We start from the raw sequence: 23352 nt of genomic DNA, 5'->3' as shown, positions 1-23352 counted from the left end.
AAAATTTGAGGAGTTCCCTCGATTTCTCCAGGATCCCATCATCAGATCCTGATCTCCTGATAATGGGACCACCTGTAAAACATGCCCTTTCAAACAAAAAAAGAAATGTCAAAATCGGCCCAGCCATCTTCGAGTAATTCGGTAACATACATAAAAAAAAAAAAAATAAAATAAAAAAAGGCCCCGACGAATTGAGAACCTCCTCCTTTTTTTGAAGTCGGTTAAAAACTTTGAAAATAATTTAGCGTCACATTTCGACACAAAAAGCGGAAGGAAAGTGAGGTCTTAGACAAATGTCAAAGATCATCTCAAAGATAATATAAAGATAATAAATCAGAATTAGGTCAGGAACGCATAATGCATAAAAAGTGCATTTTTATTTCAAATGTCAAATTTAGCGGTATTTTTAAATTATGCATAAACATGACGACCTCCATGGTCGAGTGGTGTGTACACCGGTTTTCATGGGTACGCCACTCTGAGGTCCCGGGTTCGATTCCTGGCCGAGTCGATGTAGATTACCATTAGTTTTCTATGTTGTCTTGGGTCTGGGTGTTTGTGGTACCGTCGTTACTTCTGATTTCCATAACACAAGTGCTTCAGCTACTTACATTGGGATCAGAGTAATGTATGTGATGTTGTCTCATATTTATTTTATTTATATACATAACCTTAGAAATGGTTGTCAAAGTCAAATGACAGATGACATCCGATAACCTATGTTGGAAATTTAATAGTTTTTTGTTGAAATTATTTAAAAATGGATGAAACATGTAACGTGCGCCACAATTACGTTACAATATATGATACAATATTTTATCACTGTTTTCTTTAAATTTTAATTTCGTGTATATTACTCTACAAGTTACTTTGTTATTTGATTTAAGTAGTAGTCGCCTCTTTGGCGTAGGCCTCCCCCATCTCCTTCCAGTACTTCCTGTCACGAGCTTTTGCCATCCAGTCCGGTCCTACCCTTTGTATGAAACTGTCTGCCCACCTTTTCCTTTGACGTCCACGTGACCTTTTATTTTCCCTTGGGATCCATTCTATAATATTCTTAGTCCATCTGTCGTTTGGCATCCGACGTATGTGTCCTGCGCAGTTCAATAGTTATGGGGATGTTTTCTTCACTGTTCGTTAATATTTTAGTTTTTGTGATGTTGATAAATAGGCCTATTTTTTTACTCTCTTCTGATGAGTCATTTAGCATTGTCGCCAGGTCTGTTGAATATTCTGCGAAAATAACTACATCGTCAGCGAAACGGAGGTGGCTTAGATATTCACCGTTGACCTTCAATCCTTTATTTCCTCAGTTGAATTTCCTAAAAATATTTTCTAGAACTGCTGTAAATATTTTTGGAGATACTGGGTCGCCCTGCCGAACGCTTTATTGAATGGGAAACTTCTCACCATCACATTCTAGTCTAATCTTTGCGTAGCTTCTTCTATATATTTGTTGTAAAATCGTTATATATTTCTTATCGACTCCTTGTTGCTGTAGAGTTTGCCATATTGAGCTTTGATTTAATGAATCGAAAGCTTTTTTGTAGTCCACAAAACACATAAAAATGATTTTATTATACTCCTTAGCCTTTTCTATTACTTGTGTTACTACCTGTATGTGATCTATGGTCGAGTAGTTTTTCCGAAATCCCGCTTGTTCGCAAGGTTGATTCTCATCTAAAGTTTTCGTTATTCTATTTAGTATCACTTTGGAAAATACCTTGTAGACATTAGTCATCAGACTGATAGGTCGGTAATTGTTAAGATCGTTACGGTCACCCTTTTTGTGCAGAAGTATTGATATTGAATCAAACCACTGTTCTGGTGTTGATTCAGTCTTTAATATATTGTCAAAAAGTGTAGTCAGGACGAACGCCAGATGTAAGAGGGATATAATAAAATTAGTTTCAATAACTATCTGAGGAACTAAAGGCATATAACGCAAACATCATTTTCATGTTTACCACAATTTGTTTTTTCGCATTTAGCACAAGTCATAATTGTCATTCATTTCTTTCTTATTCTTCTTCATTTCTAGAGCTCTGCTCAGCCGGTTTTGGAAGAATATTTATATGATATCACGCACACGCTTTGGCAAAGTAAGAGCTACGCGTTTTTCCGTCATCTACTGAGTATATCACTGAGTACTTAACTTTTTCATATATCTATTTTGAGGTTTTTCTTGTTTCATTATCACCATATAGGAATTGATGAAAATTATGTTCAGTATGCCATGAAGGGTAGTTATTGGCAACCTATCTTCCTTGAACATGACATGGAGGAACACTTTTGATACGTCCTTGTCTAGAGGGCTTTGGCTTGTACGAGACTAGGGTCAAACATCCATCGTAGCAGAACATTGATGTGCCTACAGATCGAGACCGGGCGTTTTTCAATTCTTCGGGGATCTCCCGTTCATTGGATCGTTTGGTGCCAACAAGGGTCAGTTTGGACGATTCCTGAAGCAAACCTTTTGCGAGAGGAACTGAAGTGAACCAGTTGTTTAGAAATGTTTTCTGTATTAATACGGTAGTTGACAGTAAGAAAATATTTTGAATTTTTTTATTTTTTATGGTAGATTTATAGATACAAATAGGAAAAAACGATCTTATTGATTAAATAAATCATGATTATTTCATATTTTTGAGATTTAAAATTCCAAAAATACAGTCACGTGACAACGAACACCAATGACAGCGCGTGACGTCACAAGTTGCAAAACAAACAATCTTGACGTATCGTGGTCATAATTATTTTGTTTTGTTTTGCTATTAAATGTAGGTAACTTATATCGTTATTCCAACATTCCGACAAATTTATACTAGAAAAGAGTTTGGTACAATGGAAGCAGGTTTTATAAAAGCGAATAGCAGTAATTTGCCGAAGATCGATGTTGTTATGTTGGGTGCATTTTTCGCAACTAACATTAATTTTTGCTCCGCAGAATTCCGAAATATTAAAACTTCAATGTAAGTAAACAACACTAATTATTATAATGATAATGCCAGTTAGCCTACCTGATAACCATTCATCAGAAATATATTCAATTCAGATCAATTTATTCTTGTTTTTAGGTTAGGTATAAGTATGTTTATTTTCATTCATCACTAATATATTTCTTTTCAGATCATCTCGTGCGTCATATGGAGATGATGCAATTAGTTACGTGCAATTGAAGCGTGATGGAAAACTCTGTTTTCTTAAATGTAAAATATGTCCAGAGCATAAAGTTCGGTCTAAATTATATGCAGTGACATTAGTTATTGATGAAGAAGACGACATAATTTGTTCTGTGGAGTGTCATGACTGTGTTGCTTCCCAAGGCGGGTGCAAGCACGCAATAGCCTTTATCATGTGGATTCATAGGCGGAGTGAAGAACCTTCTTGTACATCTATGGAGTGTTACTGGAAAAAGTCACAGGTTGGTACGAGTTTAAAGTACATAACAGACAAAGAAATGTCCAAGAGAAGTCCAAGTCTGCCATCGAACCCAAGCATACTCACTAAATATTTAGCAGAAGCAAAAAAAAGAAAAATAGAAGATTGTGAGTTATTAAATTACCAGCCTAACACTAATCTTTCTGATATATCTACAACTTCAATGCATCAGCTTGTTGTTAAATTTAAAGAAAAATGCTGTGACATATTTATAGGTAATGTAAAATAACAGATGCCACAATCACAAAAGTTGAAACTCAAACACGAAATCAATTTAAAAGCAGGCTTTGTAATGAACTAAGATACGGACGGATAACAGCCTCAAGAGCTTTTGATGTAAGTCGATGTAAGACCTTTGATGGTACCTTGATATCATTAATTATGGGTGGACAGATTCCAGATACTCCAGCAATGAAAAGGGGAAGGATTTTAGAAGACTCAGTGAGACAAACTTTGAAACAAGTCTTAAATAAAAATATCAGGAAGTGTGGACTAATTTTGAGTTCTAAATACCCTATGATTGCAGGATCACCAGATGGTATCTGTCAAGACTACATAATAGAAATTAAGTGTCCCACAACTGCTAAAACTTATTTGAATTATATAAAAGATGGAAAGCCTACTGAAAAATATTACATTCAGATACAAATACAGATGCTTATGATGATACTTAGCTAATCTAAAAAAATGCATTTTTTGTATAGCAGATCCAAATTTTACTGAAAATAAGAAAATTAAAACGTTTTATGTCAATTTTAATGAACAATTTGTTATAAATATTATAGAAAACCAAACTGTCTGTTCCCTTTTGGAAAAAACATATATATCCATTATTGTATCAAAGTGTAATAAACAAGACCTAAGGAAGCTTTGATATTGATTTAGTAGTTTTTATTTGTTACTATAATTTTTGTTTGCATTTCCATTGAGGGACAACATGGCATTGTGAGCTTTATTATAATGCATTAGCATTTAGTAAAAGTTTCTAAGAACTTTCTTCAAATCAGTCACTAATTTGTAAAAGTAGCCAATCGCAGATATTTTATTATTATGTATGAGCATTTCAATTGAGGGAACACCTTTAATTAACTTCTTTTACAAACTAGAGATTGAATTAACAAATGTTTCAGGACTTGGTTAAACAGTATGAACTTACAGTGATTATTGAGGGGCCACCTTCAGCATTCTTGTCTTTTCATTCACTGAACAAGAAGGGCTAAAATTTTATAAATTACTTTTACAAATGTTGTAAATTTTATCTCACATACTTTAAGTTATACTTTAGGTATAAAACTTTGTTTATCATAACATTAGCATTAGCAGCCCGTCACAGCTTTGCCTCTAGTACATACATAGCCTGTTACTCAGGGTGAATTTAGCCTTCCAATGGCGAAAGAATTTTTCGAATTGGACCAGTAAATCCTGAGATTAGTGTGTTTAAACAAACAAACAACCTGTTCCGCTTTATATATTAGTATAGATTACTGTAGATTAAAGGAATAAGTAAGATAATACCTGGCCTAGTAACAGAAGTTTCTCCTTGAACAGAAGAACTAGTACTGGCAATGTTGCTCTCAACTGGTTCATTTAAACACTCTTCAATTATCGTCATCCTTTGTTTTTTTAGAGCATATGGTCTTTCCAAACTACAACCTGCCCGTTTTCGTCTATCTGGTTGGCAATGAAATTTACTAGGCAAAGTGTCTGGTTTCATCTGAATTTGTGTTACAAATCCCATGACATGATATTGCATGTAATTCTCCATATCGTTTAGCAACTGTAACAAAATATTGGTTTTATAAATAAAAAATTAGGCAGAAGTTTTTTGATAAGTTACATTACCCTAATATGAATTCTAACCTAATAAAAATCTATTCTCAATATCAGGAACAGTAAATTTTGTTAGTTATTACGATAATATATTTAAAAAACATAATTTAGTGCGAAAAAGTATAAACTTACATCGAAATGATCCTCACAAAAATACATTCTGGAATCCGAAGCTACATTAACGTCTCGTCTTGCAAGTTGTAGCCACTTTTTACGAATTTGTTCCTTTCGAGGCACATGTATAAATAGTTTATCAGGTGTTTTGATTGTTGAACTTTCACACTGAGGTACTATACAGTATTTATAAAATTTGTGATCCATTTTATTTGATTATTTGGGTAAACAAACTCGTCCCAGCCGCTCAACCAAACAGTTTGTTTTACAACATGTGACGTCACAAGGCTCGCCATGACAGTTTGTCGTGTTTTATTTGAGAAATGTCAAATATTTCATAAAAATGTAAATTTAAATATGTTACAGTTTGTATTTCATTGAAATATTTATATTTCAGTTAAATTAGACCATAAGGCAAACGTTGAAATAGATTTTTAAAATTAGTCAACTAGCCTATTCACTATAATGCTCACAATATAAACGTTCTCTAAATACATAAAACAATGCTTATTGCGCTGCAAAAAATCACCTAAAACATCAGGGGATTGTTTTAATGGTAATCTAACACAAAAACGTTACTACCGTCTGATGTTTTACGAAGTGATCATCAAATAATTTATCTTCTTGTAAATATGACGGTCTATGGCCTACTCCTTCGAACTGCCAAAACCGCATTAATTTGGTTTCAAGATCAGTTCATTTACGATATTCCGGTTTTGACGATCATTTGCCTTGTTGGTATATTTATTTGGGTACCATCCAAACCATTTGTCGTATAAACGAAACATTAGTTCAGTACTAGTTATGTTATTTAGATATAAGTTTTTGAAGTCTTTACGCGTGTAATGTGACTCGACGCGATCGAGAGAATTCACATGTTCTATCACACTTTGCTTCATCATGTCACCAATACCTCTGTGTTTGTGTTCATATTTTTCTCTTTTATCTTCCTCTACAATCATTTCTCCGTCGTAATCTTTCCACGCTGTAGTTACTATTCGTTCTATAGAAGCAATTGTACCTAAAACATTTTTCTGCTCATCCTTTTAGCTTCTTTCTGTGAATTTGGCAGGTAGTAGAAAAAAGTATTTTCCCTGTTGTGCTATGTTATCTCTATAGTTTTTCGTTCTTTGGGAACCTTTTTAGAATATGTGATAACAAACTTCCAACGGTTTTTACTATCGCCCAAACTCCAAAATTTAGTAAAAATCTTCTGTCTATGTTCTTCATCTATATTGTCTGTACAGTTGTAACGATATTTTGTTCCACAATATTCACCCAATGATTTTTCGGCTATTTGTAGTCCTTGTAATTTTTAGAAGCTTTCCCTTCGTTATTTAACTTCTTCCGTTGAACAACATCCTTTATGTATGTCTTCTTTCTAAAAAAAATCTCCACAACGGTCATTATGAAAAGATACAGGTGTCGGTAATGTAGATACATAGATTGACTCAGTGATCGGTGTTTTATTAATTTTAACATTTTGCAGCGAATTATCAATCAATTCACGGCCCTGATTCTGTATGCCACAATTCGTAACGAGACAAAACGAGTAACGTAATAACAAACTAAGAAACGCAAACGTCTTTTCGTGACACGACGAGTTATGTTTTCTTAAAATGGTATTCTGTATGCCATAAGAGAAGATGTCTATGCTTTTTTGAGAGATTTCACAGAGTACATTCCGATTCATTTCCTTTATTTTAATATAATTTTACCGCTTTTTTTTCTAAGTAAATTTATTAATTTTTATTTATCTAAGGCTAACTTGTATATTTATAAATGCTAGCGGTAAAAATATAATTTAATCCAATTAATACAAATATTTTAAAAAATTAAATTAATACATATATTTTTTTTCTAAGTTGTTCGGAACGTATGGAAATAAAGACAGACGTCATTATTAACAAAAAATGCCAAATTAAATGTAAACATGTCTGTCATAAAAATTATATTTATTTACAAATATATTTTTTCTTAAACCTTCATTAAATTTCTCTTAGCAAGCGATCCAATTGACCAGAGTGATAAGATATATTCAAATGGAATGGATGCACAGTCGATTCGAGACACATCTTTAACTTTTCGACTTTTCGTTAACGTATTGGATATTATCAGTTCGATTTCCATATTATAGGGGAGACCGAGTTTGAAACAAAGGTGATTTGAAACAGTACGTCGCTTTACACCAACTTCCCCCCTCCCGCGGACATGTCAGTTGGCGTCCGTCGCGTAAGTCGTGCGGTTGTGGAGTTTTGTGTGTTATGTGACAAAAATCGTGAAAAGTAAGTTTTTAACGTATTTTTAAGATGCCTATATTTTGTTAAGGGTTTTGTATTTTGGTTTAAGATATATATGTTTCAAAAGCCCATTAACTAATGATTTGTTATATATATTTGGTACAATTGGTTTCTGTGTATTTTCTTCTTGATCACAAATTTAATAAAACTTGGGAGGTTTTTTCTTACTGAGGAGATTTGAAACAGGCTGTTTCAACTCTCCTCTTTTTCAATTTTATATCACAAATATTTTGTTTGTTGATTTAATTAGGTTATTTTGTTTCAGCATGCCTACTGATTATAAACGAAAGACTGATAGAGGTATGGCGAGTCGCGAGATATATGATCTCGCAGCAGAAGAAGTGACCTTGCGACAGAAAAGTCTCCGTGACGCGGCTTCGAGTTACAACCTGAACAATACCTCCCTCTACAGATATATTAAGAAAAAAACTGCTTATGAAGCTAACGAAACGGCGAATGCTCCAACGGTTGGATATCCAGAAAAGACTGTTTTTACAGCTACAGAAGAGAAAGTACTCTGTGACTATCTTTTAAACTGTGCTGCTGCTAACTTTGGCCTAAGAACTAAGGAAGCCAGAACTTTTGCCTATAGTTTGGCTGTCGAATATAATAAAAAAATTCCTTCTTCTTGGACTAAGCATAAAATGGCTGGAGAGGTTTGGCTTCGATCTTTTATGAAGCGTCATCCGGTTCTTTCTCTAAGACTACCTCAACCTACGAGCATCGCTCGAGCTACAAGTTTTAATAGAACAAACGTGCAGCTTTTTTTCCAAAATTATACCTCAGTAGTTGACAAATACAAGTTGCAAGCAAAGGATATATGGAATGTTGACGAAACGGGCATCACGACTGTTCAGAAACCAGACCGCGTCATTGCCCGACGAGGACAGAAACAAGTGAGTGCCATGACTTCCGCAGAGAGGGGAACATTAGTTACTATAGCACTAGCAGGAAATGCCCTTGGGAACCACATACCTCCCATGTTTATATTTCCGCGAAAAAGATTTAATGATCACTTTATACGTGATGGGCCTATTGGATCAATTGGCACTGCGAATGGGTCAGGGTGGACGCAAGAAGAAGACTTCTATATATTTCTTGCATTTTTTAAAGACCAAGTTAGGCCATCTAAAGATAATAAAGTCCTATTGTTATTAGATAACCACGCTTCACACACTGTTGTTAAAAATATCAAATTCTGCAAGGAAAATGGCATAGTCCTATTAACTTTTCCACCTCACTGCACCCATAAGTTGCAGCCAATGGACAGAGCTGTTTTTGGACCGGTGAAAAAAGCAGTCAACACAGCTTGTGACAATTGGATGCGGTCTAATCCAGGAAAAGTAATGACGATCTATGATATTCCTGGGATAGTAAAAACTTCGTTTGATACAGCCGTCACACCGCGAAATATATCTTCCGGATTCATCCATACCGGACTTTGGCCAGTTAACACTGAAATATTCCAGGACGCTGATTATCTTCCTAGTCAGGTTACTGATCGCTCTTTAGCGACTTCCAATAGTCTTGGTCCATCCAGCTCTAACTTGGTTGGCATTTCAAGAAGTGAAGAACCCGTGCCATTTTCTACCCTTGCAGACAGTATTTTACACGATTCCCGTACATTTAGTCCATCAATCATAAATTTACCGGCTACTCGTCCTCTATATAGCTACGATATAGAAGACGTACCTAAGCCTGCAGAAAACCCTCGTGAGAATTCGCCTGATCTGGCGATATCTGAACCCGTTGTTCCCTCTACAGTTATTACATCTGATGTAATACCTGTAGCATCAACATCACGAGATACTTCAGTTACTATGACAGCAATTCCATTCTCACCTGACTCTCTTCGACCCTTGCCAAAGGCTCCACCCAGGAAAGGAAATCAAACAAATAGACGCAAAGTAAAATCCGCTATCTTAACCGACACTCCTGTAAAAAATGAACTAGCTGCAATCGAAGCAGTTAGAATGGCTAAGAAAAAAGTGAAAAGACCTAACTTTGAAGAAACCAAAAAAAGAAGATCAAAACCAGATGCTAAAACTAAGAAGACCAAGGTTGGCAAGAAACAAAAAGAAATGAAGACAGTGAAGAAGAAGAGGAATCTTTTTGCCTTTGTTGTTTTGAGCCATATTCTAATAGCAAAGCTAAAAGAAAAATGGGTGCAATGTCTGGAGTGCAAACAATGGGCTCATGAAGCTTGCACTGGTGGGGAACTTTCTTATGTTTGCCACAACTGCTTGTCAGATTGATATTTTTAATTTCCATAATATTTTTATTTTTCTCATTTGTGAGATGGTTGTATTGTTACTAAAATATTCTAAGAAATACTGATTAATCAAGACTGATTGTAAAAGTTAAGGAACGACTGAAAGTTAATAAGCATTTTATGTTAAAGACTTAGAACTTATATTAGGTAATGTTATATAAGATTGTAAAACATTTTGTTTATGTGAGGTTATCTGTTATTTTGATTCATGTTACTAATAGGTCGATGTGATATTAGCGGTACTTTTAGCTACTTTAGAAGTAGATTATTCGTAGACTTGTAGTTACCTAAACTGAAAAGTATATCAGTATAGAATATTGATAAAAAAGTTAGTTTCGTACTTGAAAAGTTTCATTTCAATAAATACCTTTATATTATATCTTCATTTTTATTATAATATCCCTCAACACTTCTTCAAAATATATGTTTCAACTCTCCTCGACCCCTGTTTCATCTTACCTCGGTATGAGGGGAGTTGAAACAAATTAACTTGTTACGGTTAAGTCGATTTTTCACCGTAATATTTATCGCTTACCATTTCTTTATGTTAATCATTCGCAAGTGTAAAGAATGACCTATCGTTTGGTACTAATATCATATGATTTCTATCTACAGCGTTGGGTTTATGAAACAAAATGTCAAAATTGTTTCAATTCCCCTCGGATTCCCCTACTACAACACGAACTTAAAATAGTTCAGTATATGATTTAAAGGTAGCACTTTACCAGCAGGAACATAGTTATCTATAAAGGTAAATGATATTTTACCTAGAATTGAATTTATTGAAGTACCTATTTCAAATCTAACCTTAATACATTATAACCTAACCTAAACCTTAATATATATCGCTCATTTCTTTTAGAAACTCAATACATTATTTTATGAATAAGGGCTGTTTTCAAAAGATTGTGCAGTACTAGCTAAGCTTCCCTTGGACACACTGACATTAGATGATGATTTGAAGTAGGGAAGAACAACTACAGAATACTTTAAGTGTTCTGTGCCAACCTTACATATACTTTGGTATGAAATCAACTGAGAATGAGAATAAAATGGAATTAGTTTCAAATTAAGCATTTTTTAAATAATTATGTAACTTCTAAAGAATGGAAGGATTACTTTTTAATGTCAATATATCACAAGCATTGTTTCTGAAATATTAAGTTCCAAATCAGTTCAAAAGAGGAAATCAGATTGGAAATCTATTAGTTTAATGAATGTAAATGTACTTATGTAAAATTGCTTTAACAAATAAATATATTTTAAGTCAAATATATATTTTTCGGATTCTTTCATTAATATTTATTTTTAATATTTATATTATACCTAAGTAAAATAAAAAGAATAGCTTATTGGAATTATTTTATTAATTCTAGATATGTTAATAATTAGGTAAATAGGTAATGTCAAACTGCAATGTGACAATACAGTTATATAATTTAAAAACAGAAACTTAATTTGTATTTTATTAAGCCAATAAAGTTATAAACTTTAAATCCTGAAGATCCATTGTCATGCAGTTTAGTCGAGAATTTACAAATACACAAACATACAACCAGCTGTTATAAAGACCGCAACAACAGCTGTTGTCGATTTGGATTTCCAAAAGCAGCAAGCACAAAAGCAGACAGTACAACATGGCCCCGATTAAGCTTTGTCTAATAATGGCCGATTTTGCATTTTAATGTAACAGCGTATTATGTAGCAAAATATGTCAGCAAATGTGAGCCACATGATACAGGAGAAGTATTTCGGGAAGCAATTAACAAAGCAAAAAGAAGCGGTGGCGCTGAGTGGAATCAGTTGTTTGCTGTCTCAATGGCTATCCTCTCACAAAGGTTGGTTAGCGCTCCCGAGTGTGCATACCGCCTCTGCCATCTTCCTCTAAAAATGAGCAGTCGCAAAGCAGTATTCACAAATATACGCGGGTTGAACGTGCAGCAAAACAATTTATTTCAAAGAATTACACAAGCCACTCAAAACGATCTCCAGCGCATGAGATAAATGCATGTTTGAAAGCGTCTACATTTTCGGTGCATGTAAAAAAAAATCTAAACGTCTGACTAATAACATGCGAGTACATAACGATATGCAATCGGGGCAATATGCAGCTGCTCTATTGAAAATCGGTGAAGGTCGAATGACTACAGACGCTAACGGCATGATGATTACATTAAATCAAGAATTTTGTAATGCTGTCCACAAATTGGAAGATCTTAGAAACAACGTCAATCCCGGTTTGGAATATAACATAAAGAATAGAGAGTGTGAAAGGACAATATTAACACCGACCAATGAAATCGTGGGACAGATCAATGAACGAATGATGTCACATGTGCAAGGCGATGTTGTCGAATATTTGTCAGGAAAATAACGAGTAGCGGGAGTTTCTTACCAGTATCTATAGAACTTTTTTTTGAAGTGGGTCTGTTAGACATAAGGGATGTTTGAGGGATTAATTCGTAAAACGCCATTACATTCTAAGTTTGATTTTGTTAAAAATAAAGGATTATTATTAATCATTTTTTGTTTCAATAAACCCAATAAACATTAATATTTTAAAACTGCACACCCTGGAGCATCGTCGCCGAGTTGCTAGCTTATCGGTTTTTTATAGGATGCACTTTGAAGAGTGCTCGAAGGCTCTTTTCGGACTGCTAGAGCCATCTCCATTCCTTATCGGATTACAAGGCGCAGACAAAAGTTCCATCCATATATTGTTGATATATCCAAAAGTCGAACTAAACGATTTGACAGCTCGTTTTTGGTAAGAGTCGCTAAGATATGGAACGACCTGCCTGCGTCCATTTTTCCTGATAAGCTGAACTTATCAAAGGCCTTTAAGATAAGAGTAGAGTGAACAGGTTTCTTTTGGATGGGGGCGTACCACCTTCGTCTTTATCTGCACTTTCCATCAGGTGAGATGGAAGACAAACGCCTAGTCTATCAAAATATCTATAAAAAAGGTACACTGAGGCACTGCTGATACAGTTCGTACAAAAGTTCCACAATTAAATCAAAAGCAAAGAATTGGGTACGACACTTTGATAAAAGCTGTAAACATTGGATCTGGTGGACTTTACTTTCTTGATGCTCTCGGAGGGATCGGAAAAACTTTCTTAATGTCATTGTGTTTTGCGAGGATCAGATAGCAAAAGGATGTAGCTTTAGCGTTGGCTTTATCTGGAGCAGCTGCGACTCTGCTAGAAGGCGGGCAAACTGCACATTCTGCCCTGAACTTACCTTTGAACATGCAAATCAATGAAACACGAATTTGCTACATCGCCAAAAATAGCGCAATGGCCAAATTCCAACAAGTATGCAAACTGATTATTTCAGACGAATGCACAATGGCCCATAAGAGGTCACTGGAAGCACTGGATAAAAAATATTTTTGGTGGGGCCATGTCTTCCAGTTATTCCCTGATTAATTGTTGCTGATGAACTTAACGCATGCCTAAAATCATCAATTAGTGGCGGCACGTAAAGACACTCAAATTAACAACTATCATGCGAGTCATTCGAATCATTAGGGACATAATATCTTAGTTCCCAAGGTTGGTGGCGCATTGACGATTATGGAATACTTAATATTTCTTACAGCGTCATTGTCTATGGGTAATGGTGACCACTTACCATCAGGTGGCCCATATGCTCGACCGTCAACCTATACCACAAAAAGAAATAAATTATAAAAAGATGAAACTGCAAATATTTTTTTGAAACAGTTGTTAGACATTGGAAATGATAAAGTCGCAGTTGTAATCTCGACCGGATTCATTACATTACCTACAGATTTCTGTCACATCACAGATTCAAAAAAATTAAAGAGCTTATTGAGCCTGTTTTTCAAGATATAGCGCAACAGTTAAATAACCGTAATTTTCTGGGTGAACAATTTTGACGGCGAAAAATAAAGACGTCGATGATGTCAATGCGAGAAAATTTTTCTTCCGGGGCAGTTGGTTTCTTTCATATCAGTCGACACCGATATAAACTAGAATGGCGTAGCCAACTATCCAACGGAGTTTTTAAATTCACTGGAATTGCCTGTACCTGCACATTTTTTTATGGTTTCTATGCACATCACATTTGGACTAATGTAAGCATTTCGATTATGACAGTACAAAGTATGCCAGCTCAGCCAGTGTCTAAATAAATATATGTTATCGATAGAACCTACGACGATCCATACATCCATTTAATTTCACACAAAATTACACTATATTCTCGTCGAAGACTAATTTTTTGAGAACCTATTATGTCCCAAAATAAATCAGCTGTATCTGACCCACATCCAGACCGAAAAAGATCAATATACACACTATATATAAACAACATTATACAATAAGTTACTGCTATTAGTAAGAAACAAAATTTAAAAAATATATGATTTAAAGCCCTGCACACGATGAACTCAACATGTCATAAAACATCGTACATTCCAATCAACGATCACTGGATACAGTACGATGATGTTGTAGCCAGATGTGGTAAAGAGCATCTAAACGCAGATACCGAAGTGTATGCACATCTCTGTATATACGTGATAAATTAAGTTTAAGATCCTATTTTGTGATAATAAAGAAAGTATTATGTTATATAAATATGTTTTTTCACATCAGCAAGTGATGGTGATATAAATAAATTCGCCTGGTAATGAGTTGGTGAGTCATATGATTGATTCATTTAATATTGTTTGGGCCTCTGGGGTCTTATTATTTCGGTCTCGCATTTCTATAAGAGCTCTCTATATAAACAATGTAATAAGGCAGACAAAATATTTATGTATTAGGTCTTATAAAATGTCTTTTGTAATTTACTTTTAATGCTTTTGGGTCTTTAATAATGTTTATTAGCAGTATATATCCTATAATTTTTTTTTCACATACTTTACTTGTTTTTTGGAACGATCTCGAATATGTCAGTACAAGAATAAAATCATTAATCATCTTTACGTTGTTTGTATTTCCAACAATTAAATATCAGGTTATGGGCCCAGGAAGCAGAAATTAGAAGAAAAATTTACCATAACTTCTTCGTATGTATGCGAAAAAAATAGCTGAGAATGATTCACCAATGCTAAGTGTCGAGAAACTCAAAGAATTGAAACTCAAAACTCAAAGCATTGAAAATTATTCAACATGGAAGTTTTGTATGAAAAGGATACTAATCCATGAAGACCTCTGGAATACTATCGATGGTAAGCAAAGCCTATAAGGATAAGGGGCTGCGCCGAAGACTAGGTCTTTTGAGAACGTTGTTCAGTACTAAATTGTCGGAGTACAATTTCTTCTGCCGCAACTACCACTTCGTCACTATTTACAATGTCGGCAGCCACGAAATCTTCGTCTGTAAATATATCCGGGTTTAAGGAATATATTCCTGTAGCAGCGAAACCTGCTTCAGCTTTGGGAATGGTTGCTATTTTTTGAAAAGCTTTCCTGAACAGTGATGCTAGATCATTTATGTTATCTTTTTGCCCAATTGATTCTTTATAAAAAGATTGCACTCTTGTTTATAGGCTGCTTTGAATGGGCCGTAGACGGAGACATCTAAACTCTTGAAGGACAACTGGATGGCAAAATTGGCATATTTGAGTGATATTTTCCAACACTTAAATCAGTTGAACTTGTTTTGAGAAAATCTTAATGACAAATATATTTTGTAGAATTCACGCCTATCTTTTTAGAATATTTGAGGCATCTTGAAAATGAAATGGCAAAAAAGATATATTTCACAAAACGTCCATATCAAGAAATACAGTTGGGTAAGAAATACTTTTGAAGTAGATGTAATGAAAATCATACGTCGGGATTACAATTCACAAGAACAAATGCTTGAATTGCAAGGTGATAGAGTTTTTGAAAGAAAGATTTGCCACAATTAGTCTCACAAAGATTTTGGCAGAATTAACTGGGAAGTCTAGTCTCAGTAATGAAGCTGAAAAGGCTCTGCTGCCATTCCAACTACATATCTGTGTGAAGCAGGATTTTCGCGCCTTGCCGTTTTAAAAACCAAGCACAGAAATAGACTGGATCCTCAGCATGTCATGCGGTGTTCACTTTCAATAAATTTAACTCCGTGTATAAATCTCCTTTGTTCAAAAGTACAGCATCAGGGTAGTCACTAATACAAATCAGCGATGTAAACCCTTAGCTTTTATACTACTTTTTTACACATTTTATTCGTATCACGCATTGAAATATAATTTTTGCTTGAATAATTGTTTCTTGTGTTTTTATGTAGGTCAGCAAGTCATTGAAATAAAAAAAAAGCTAACCGTAATATAACTTAACTTAATTTTTTTTTAAACTTACTTGAATACTTTTATGTTATGTACTTCTCCTGCTACTTAAATAAATGCTCCTATTTTGTAATAACTGTTTCATTTTTTTGATAATTTAATATTTGTTTAATTTTTATTTGTACTTGTTGTAAATCAGTAAATTTATAATGTTATTACTGTTCGGTCAATTTTTAAGTTAATTATCAAGAAGTTTAATGTACATCTATATGTATACCTATATGCGTTCATGTCACCGGCCCGCTATAGTGTTTGTAACATTAGTCGCAAGAATAAACGCAGTTAGAACACACGTCTCTCGCTCATTTAACAAAACCCTACAACGATGACAAAGTAAATTCAACCTTATTACAATCAATAATTACATTAATTTGTATAAGTAGCGCCATTTATTACGGTGTTGTCAAAATACAAAATTCTACAATTTTTGGACTGTTTGGCATTCTCTCTGAGACACTATCTCTGTTCGAAAAATGCAGAGCTGTAAGAAATGAATCAGTCAATAAAATGAAACTATAGCTCACTTTAAATCCTTTATTATTTTCATCCAATCACCTCAACATACCACGTTGCAGGGCGTGGTTACAAAGAAAAAACTCGAGTGTGATGAATAAATGCAGTGGATTGATAATTTAATACAATTGAAATATTTTGAGGTTAAAGTGACAAGCAAATTGGAAGAAAATGCCTAAACAAGCAAAGGTGGAAGATACTATGAATTATGATACCTATTTTTGATGGTGCAAACTATTCAAGTTGAAAATTAAGTTTATTAACTTTTTAGAAAATATAAAATGCAATGAGGCCGCCATTGTTAAAAAGGAAAATGAAGAAACAGATTTTAAAAAGAAGGATCTTAAAGCAAGAACCATTAGAATAAGTACAATATCCGATAAACAGCTCGAATACATTAGTGAATGCAAAACAACCTATGAAATGATAATAAATTTGACAAAATGTACTTAACACAGTCTGTAGCTATGCAAATAATATTCAGAGGAAAAATTGAAGAGATACGATTAAACAATTACCGTACAGTACAAGATTTTTTGTTGATTTCGAGAAAACAATAAATTAGTTCAAAGTGGCTGGAGGAAAATTAGATAAAGCTGAGAAGTTAAGATACTTACTTAGAGCTCTTTCACCGAGCTATAGCTACATTGGAGACTCTTGATGTAATTCCAGAAGAGCAACGAGCAGTTGATTATGTATGCTCTAAAATAAAAGAGAAAAATATGGCCACTAGTGACTCGGATAAGAAGAACAACGTGAGTACTGTGCCGTGTGCACATAGGTATTTAATTTTGTAACACTATATTGTTGTAACAAGATAGTAATGCTCGATGTTGTAACTTCTCTGTACCATCAATCATACTGTAGAAGGCGCAACCAAGAGACGTAAAATTTTAATTCGTAGTTTTTCTGCAATAATACCTACAATGAAGGTTTATTTGATGACCCCGACAAAAGAACCTACATAAGGACGAGCTCCAACAGTTCAGGATCAGGAACAGCTGCGCAAAATGACTCCTCAGGTTTAACATCGAGGATTCCGGAGTTCTGGTGTGGTAAACCTGGTGATAAATGGTGTGGAGTTAAGCTTAATTTAGTTATGTGAAAGGTTAAAAGATTATAAATTTAAGGAGGCATATTTATTTATTTATTTATTTATTTATGTGGGGTTTCCATGTCATCCCGGTATCCAATATTAATCCCAAATATTTTTCTTCATATACTCTATTAATTTGTTGATTATTTATCACTAATGATAATGATTGAGGTACTTTTTTATTTTTAGCGGCAAAAATAATGTAATTAGTTTTTGCTGTGTTTATTGTCAAAAGATTACTCTGGAACCACAGATTTAAAAGATTTAAGTTATTTTGTGCATCATGTAAAACATTTTCAATTGATTTTCCATAGTAGAAGAGGCTCGTATCATCAGCGTACAAAGTAATATCCCCTTTTAATCCAATTTTATTAATACTATTTATGTAAATTATGAACAACAAAGGTCCAAGAATGGACCCTTGGGGAATACCAAAGGACACTGCACGCGGTTGGCTTTGTGTTTGCCCTATTTTAACAATCTGATATCGATTTGACAAGTAAGACTTAAAAATATCATAAGCTGTTCCAGTAACACCTATGTCAGTGAGTTTATTCAGTAACAAATCATGGGAAACAGTGTCAAACGCCTTTTTTAAATCAATAAATATACCTAAACAATATTGCTTATTGTCAATACTTAATTTTAGTTTTGTAACCAGATCTATAGTAGCTGAAAGTGTATTACATTTAGACCGAAACCCATATTGTTTTTCATATATGAAATTTTGCAAATCTAAATATTTTTCTAAACGAGTACAGAGAATTCTTTCGAAAATATTTGATACAACCGGAAGAACAGAAATTGGACGGTAATTACCTACGTCCAATTTACATCCTGATTTATAGACAGGAGTTACTTTGGCGATTTTCAGACTATTAGGAAACACTCCCTGTTTTAAACATTTATTTATACTGACAGTAAGTTCATCTAAAATTATATTTTTTATACATTTGAGAGATTTGGGGCTTACACCATCCAGACCAGAACTAGTGTTTGTATTTAATTTATCAATAATTTTGCCTACTTTATCTGTAGTCGTTGGGGTTATTTCAGAAAGTGTATGTTTAAGACAAGTTGCAAGAGTTACCTTATTTATTGTTAAGCTGTGGTGATATTTGCTGGGTATTAGATTTGTTAAATTCGAACCAATCTCTGAGAAAAACTTGTTGAAATAATCACAGATCTCTTTCTCATCTGAAATAAGGCCGTTTTGTGTTTTAATTTTATTCGGAACCCATTCCTTCTTTATTCTATTGCATGAAAGACAGCTAAGTACACTCCACATCTTCTTAGGTTTATTAATACAATCAATGAAAGCTTTCAGGTAGTATTTACTTTTACATTGTTGTATATGTTCAGACACTTTATTTCTTTCTTTTATAAATTTTTCATGCTTTATTTCGTCCTTTGGGTTACTTTTATGTTCACTCCAAAGTATGTTTCTGTTATTAATTTTATTAATAATTTCTTTGTTTATCCATTCTTGTCTTGGAGGGTTCAATATTTTATATTTTATAACTTACTATTTTTAATATTATATAAAAGTTTACTTTCAAATTTATCATAAGAATAGTCTTCGTTACAATTTTTGTTTACTAACATATTTTTATGTAGTTTGTCATAATCTATGGCCTCATATCGAACTTTTTTGTTGAATATTCGTTTGTGGTTTATGATTTCAAAATAAATTTGCTTGTGATCTGACGTTGGTGTATCTATTAAAGCAAAATGAAACTTATTTTCAACAAGGTTAGAGCTTACGTGATCAATTATGGTTTTCGAAGTAGCGCATTCTCGGGTACAAAATTTTTCACTCACATTATTCATAATTTTATATCCTCTTCCTTGAAGTATTTCTCTATAGGTGGTTACAAATTCCAAATTTAATAAGTTGAGGTTGAAATCGCCAAACACTACAGCTCTGCCTCTTTTATATAGTTGTTGGGAGTATATATCTAAAAATTCCTTAAGATTTGTTGTGTTTGGTTTTCTATAAATAGCACCAATATCCAGGTTATAGTTTTCGAGATGAATCCACAAATAATGACAGTCTGTTATACATTGTTCTTCAATTAGCCTGTGTTTTAATTTATTATGGACGTAAATTGAAACTCCACCTCCTCTAGAAGTACTTCTGTAATTATAATAGTGTGTATATCCAGGAATTTGGTAGTGATTTGCCTCATCATCAGATTTTAGCCAAGTTTCCGTTAATACTATCAGATGAAGTGAGTACTGGAAACATGTGAGTATACATTTCAATTCATCAAATTTGCCTGCTTTAACAATGCTGCGTACATTTGCGTATAGAAATTTTAAGGATTTCATAGTACTTATTATGTTTTTGTAACTATTGACTAGTTGATAAGAGGTGTCAGTGCTTGCTAAAGGATCGTTGTTGGTAATAGTATCTATTTCTTGTAGTTTTTTGGCGAAGTTGTTATTATTTTGGGGATGTCTTTAAAATATTTTATGATCAAATTCTTCTCTCCATTTTCCACCCGGTTATTCAGTTCGGCTTTTATTTTTTTTTAAGTAAGACTGTTGTTGAGGTGTCCTATCTGAATATATCTTAATGGAACTGTTGTTATTTACCGTGTGTTTATTACGCAATATCAGTCTAGCTATGTCTTTAGAACAAAAGCAAGCTTTTATGGGTCTAGTTTTATTCGGATCGTACTTCCCAAGGCGTATTACTTTTATTGGCTTATCGCAATTTCCATCAATAGCCTGTATAATTTTGGTTACTTCTTCTTTATCCATATTTTTTCGTTCATCTTTACTTGTAGAGGTTGATTCCTTTAAACCAGTAATAATAATATTTTTGCTTCTATTATCTCTTTCTTGGAATTCAGATATGATATCTTCATAGTCATTTGTGGACGAAGAATTATTAGTAACGGTTTTTAACAGATTAACTTCGTGTTCTATGTGTTTAATTGAATTTTGAGTGGTATTGTTTTTATTTATTAACTCCAGAATTTCGCATTTCATCGACTTTTGTTCTATTTTGAGACAATCAGTTGTACTTTTTATGTTTTTTACTTCTTCTTTTATTGACTTTATATCTTCAGATATTTTGTTCATGAATTCTTTTTGGTTATCACTCATCGACTTCAAGATTGACATCATTTGAGACATCTGGGAACGTAGTTCGCCTATTTCCTCCATCATGTGATTACTATCATCAGTTAATTTACGTTTATTACGATGAGAAACCTTAGAAATGTCAGAAAACTCAAAAGATTGTTCATTAATTACCAGATTTGGTTTAGAGTCATAGCGACATACACTTGGGCCACTTCCAGTCGGTGAGCGCAGTTTGTTCATAGTTGATCCGTGTTTTGTCTACCTTATTGGATTAGCACTGCTTTAGAGAAGGCAAAAAAAATAAGAGGCCGTCTTCTTTCCCCGAGGTGAGGAGGAGCGGTTACCTCGTCGTTTCTTAAGTTTTAGAAGTAGAAAGCTTTAAATTCGCACAATTAGTGTAGTCAACTTCACTTCCTAGAGTTTTGATAATAGTTGTTAATTTGGCAAAACTTCCAATGAAAAGTATTTTTAAATGACGCACAGCACGTCCACTCAGTACGAACTACGAACTACAACTGAATTATTAATCACAGAATTTATTTTTTATTTAATAATAAGTCGCATGTCTATTATACTACTCTTTATAAAAATGTAAAATACTCAATCAGTTTTGCACCTTACTGTATATAGTGGAAAAGATGAAGAAAAATTAGGAAAAGGTGATGTACAAGATTTTGTAATGAAGTTGATTAAAAATGTAGTAGGTGAGGGGAGAACACTAGTAGCAGACAATTTTTACACATCGGTCCCACTAGCTGAAGAATTATTGAAAAAAAGACGTTTATTGCAGTACTATATGAACTAACAGGAATAGACTGCCTAAGACAAACATAAGCACAAAATTATAGAAAGTTATTGGAAGCATGAATAAAAAAGCAGCCAAAATAATCAAATGGATGGATAAATGACCAGTGACAATGATGACAACAGTCAAAGAGCACACTGCTACTTTAAAAGATACTGGTAAACTGGCACGAGTATCTAAAGAGTCAATTATTAAGCCAGCAAGTGTATTAATGTACAATGAAAATAAAATGGGAGTAGATTCCAGTGACCAAATGACCGCTTTTTATTTAACACTTTTACGAGTATAAAATGGTATCGAAAGCTTATGATGAGCTTAATATTTGGATGGATTTTAGTTAACGCTTGGCTTGTACACAAATTGAAAAACTTGGACCAAGTAACATTAATATCTTTTACAGAGGCTATCATACAATCGCTTACAAAGGTACCTTTTACTGACTCCAGCAATAATGAGAAAAAAAACCGTATATGTCATACTTTGAAAATCGCTGAAAAGTTTAAGAAATGTCATTACTGCTACAAAGAAATGAGGAAAGAACTAACCAGTCGAGAAACTGACAAGAAGGTGAAAAGAGCACGCAATGTTTGTCAAGAATGGCAGAAACCTGTGTTTGAATGCAATAACAAAGTACATACTAATTAAAAGCGAACTAAATAATCACTACATGTACTTAATTATTTTTGATCTCAATTTGTAATCAATGTTCCTACTATTATGTTTGTGTTGATTTTGCATGACTATTTTAAAAATATTTCCCATCACTAGCGTAATTTATGCTCTATTGCATTGATTGTAAAACTGAGCTTGCCGATACTTTATGTAGACATCAAAGTCAATCGAAAAATAATAGGGCAAGACCAACAACAGTCGACAAGATACTGTACAGTACTTTCTATAAGACCCCGGACTGCTGCACGAGTACTACCCTCTACTGCCGTGCGTTGCGGTCATGAAACAATATTTATGGATTTTAAAAATAAGTGTGAAATTAATAATTGTAGGAAACTTACCTCTTGGTTCTTTAAAAAGTTAAGCGTCGTTATGCGATAATAAAACAACTAATGTTTCGCATTATTTCATGCATAGGTATATCTGATTTATAGCTTTGATGCCTGAAGTATCAAAATTGATAACTGTATTTCTTTCTAAATGAAAATGTAAAATAAATAATTGCCTAACGAAAAACCCTTCATATCATCAATCAAACATAATAATATAAAAATAAATCACTATCGTAAATCCGGCTATTAAGGGATAAGAAAAAATCTTTTAGTAAATAATTATAATTATTAATACAGGTTTACGTTTAATTTGTCAATTATTGTTAACAATGACGTCTGTATACTTTTTAATACGTTCCGAACAACTTACTAAAAAAATGTTATAAATTATTTTTTTTAAATACTTGTATTAATCCGAGTAAATTATGTTTTTGTCGATAGCATTTATAAATATACAAGCTTTCGTAATATTTTATGATAAAATATTTGGCTTTATCTATAATATAAAAATGAGTCGCTGAATGTGTTGCTAAGCGCAAAACTCGAGAACGATTGGACCGATTTCCATAATTCTTTT

At 33.5% G+C, this 23352-nt stretch overlaps 1 pseudogene; it reads left to right on the top strand.

Annotated features, from left to right (window-relative positions):
• Nucleotides 1-2844: 2844 nt before the first annotated feature.
• On the top strand, nt 2845-4304 carry LOC124539069 (annotated as a pseudogene).
• Nucleotides 4305-23352: the final 19048 nt, after the last annotated feature.

This window comes from Vanessa cardui, chromosome 21 (assembly GCF_905220365.1).
Source record: "Vanessa cardui chromosome 21, ilVanCard2.1, whole genome shotgun sequence".
Taxonomy (NCBI): Eukaryota; Metazoa; Arthropoda; class Insecta; order Lepidoptera; family Nymphalidae; genus Vanessa; species Vanessa cardui.
Note: the sequence above shows the minus strand (reverse complement) of the source record. Positions and strands in the feature narration are given on the sequence as shown.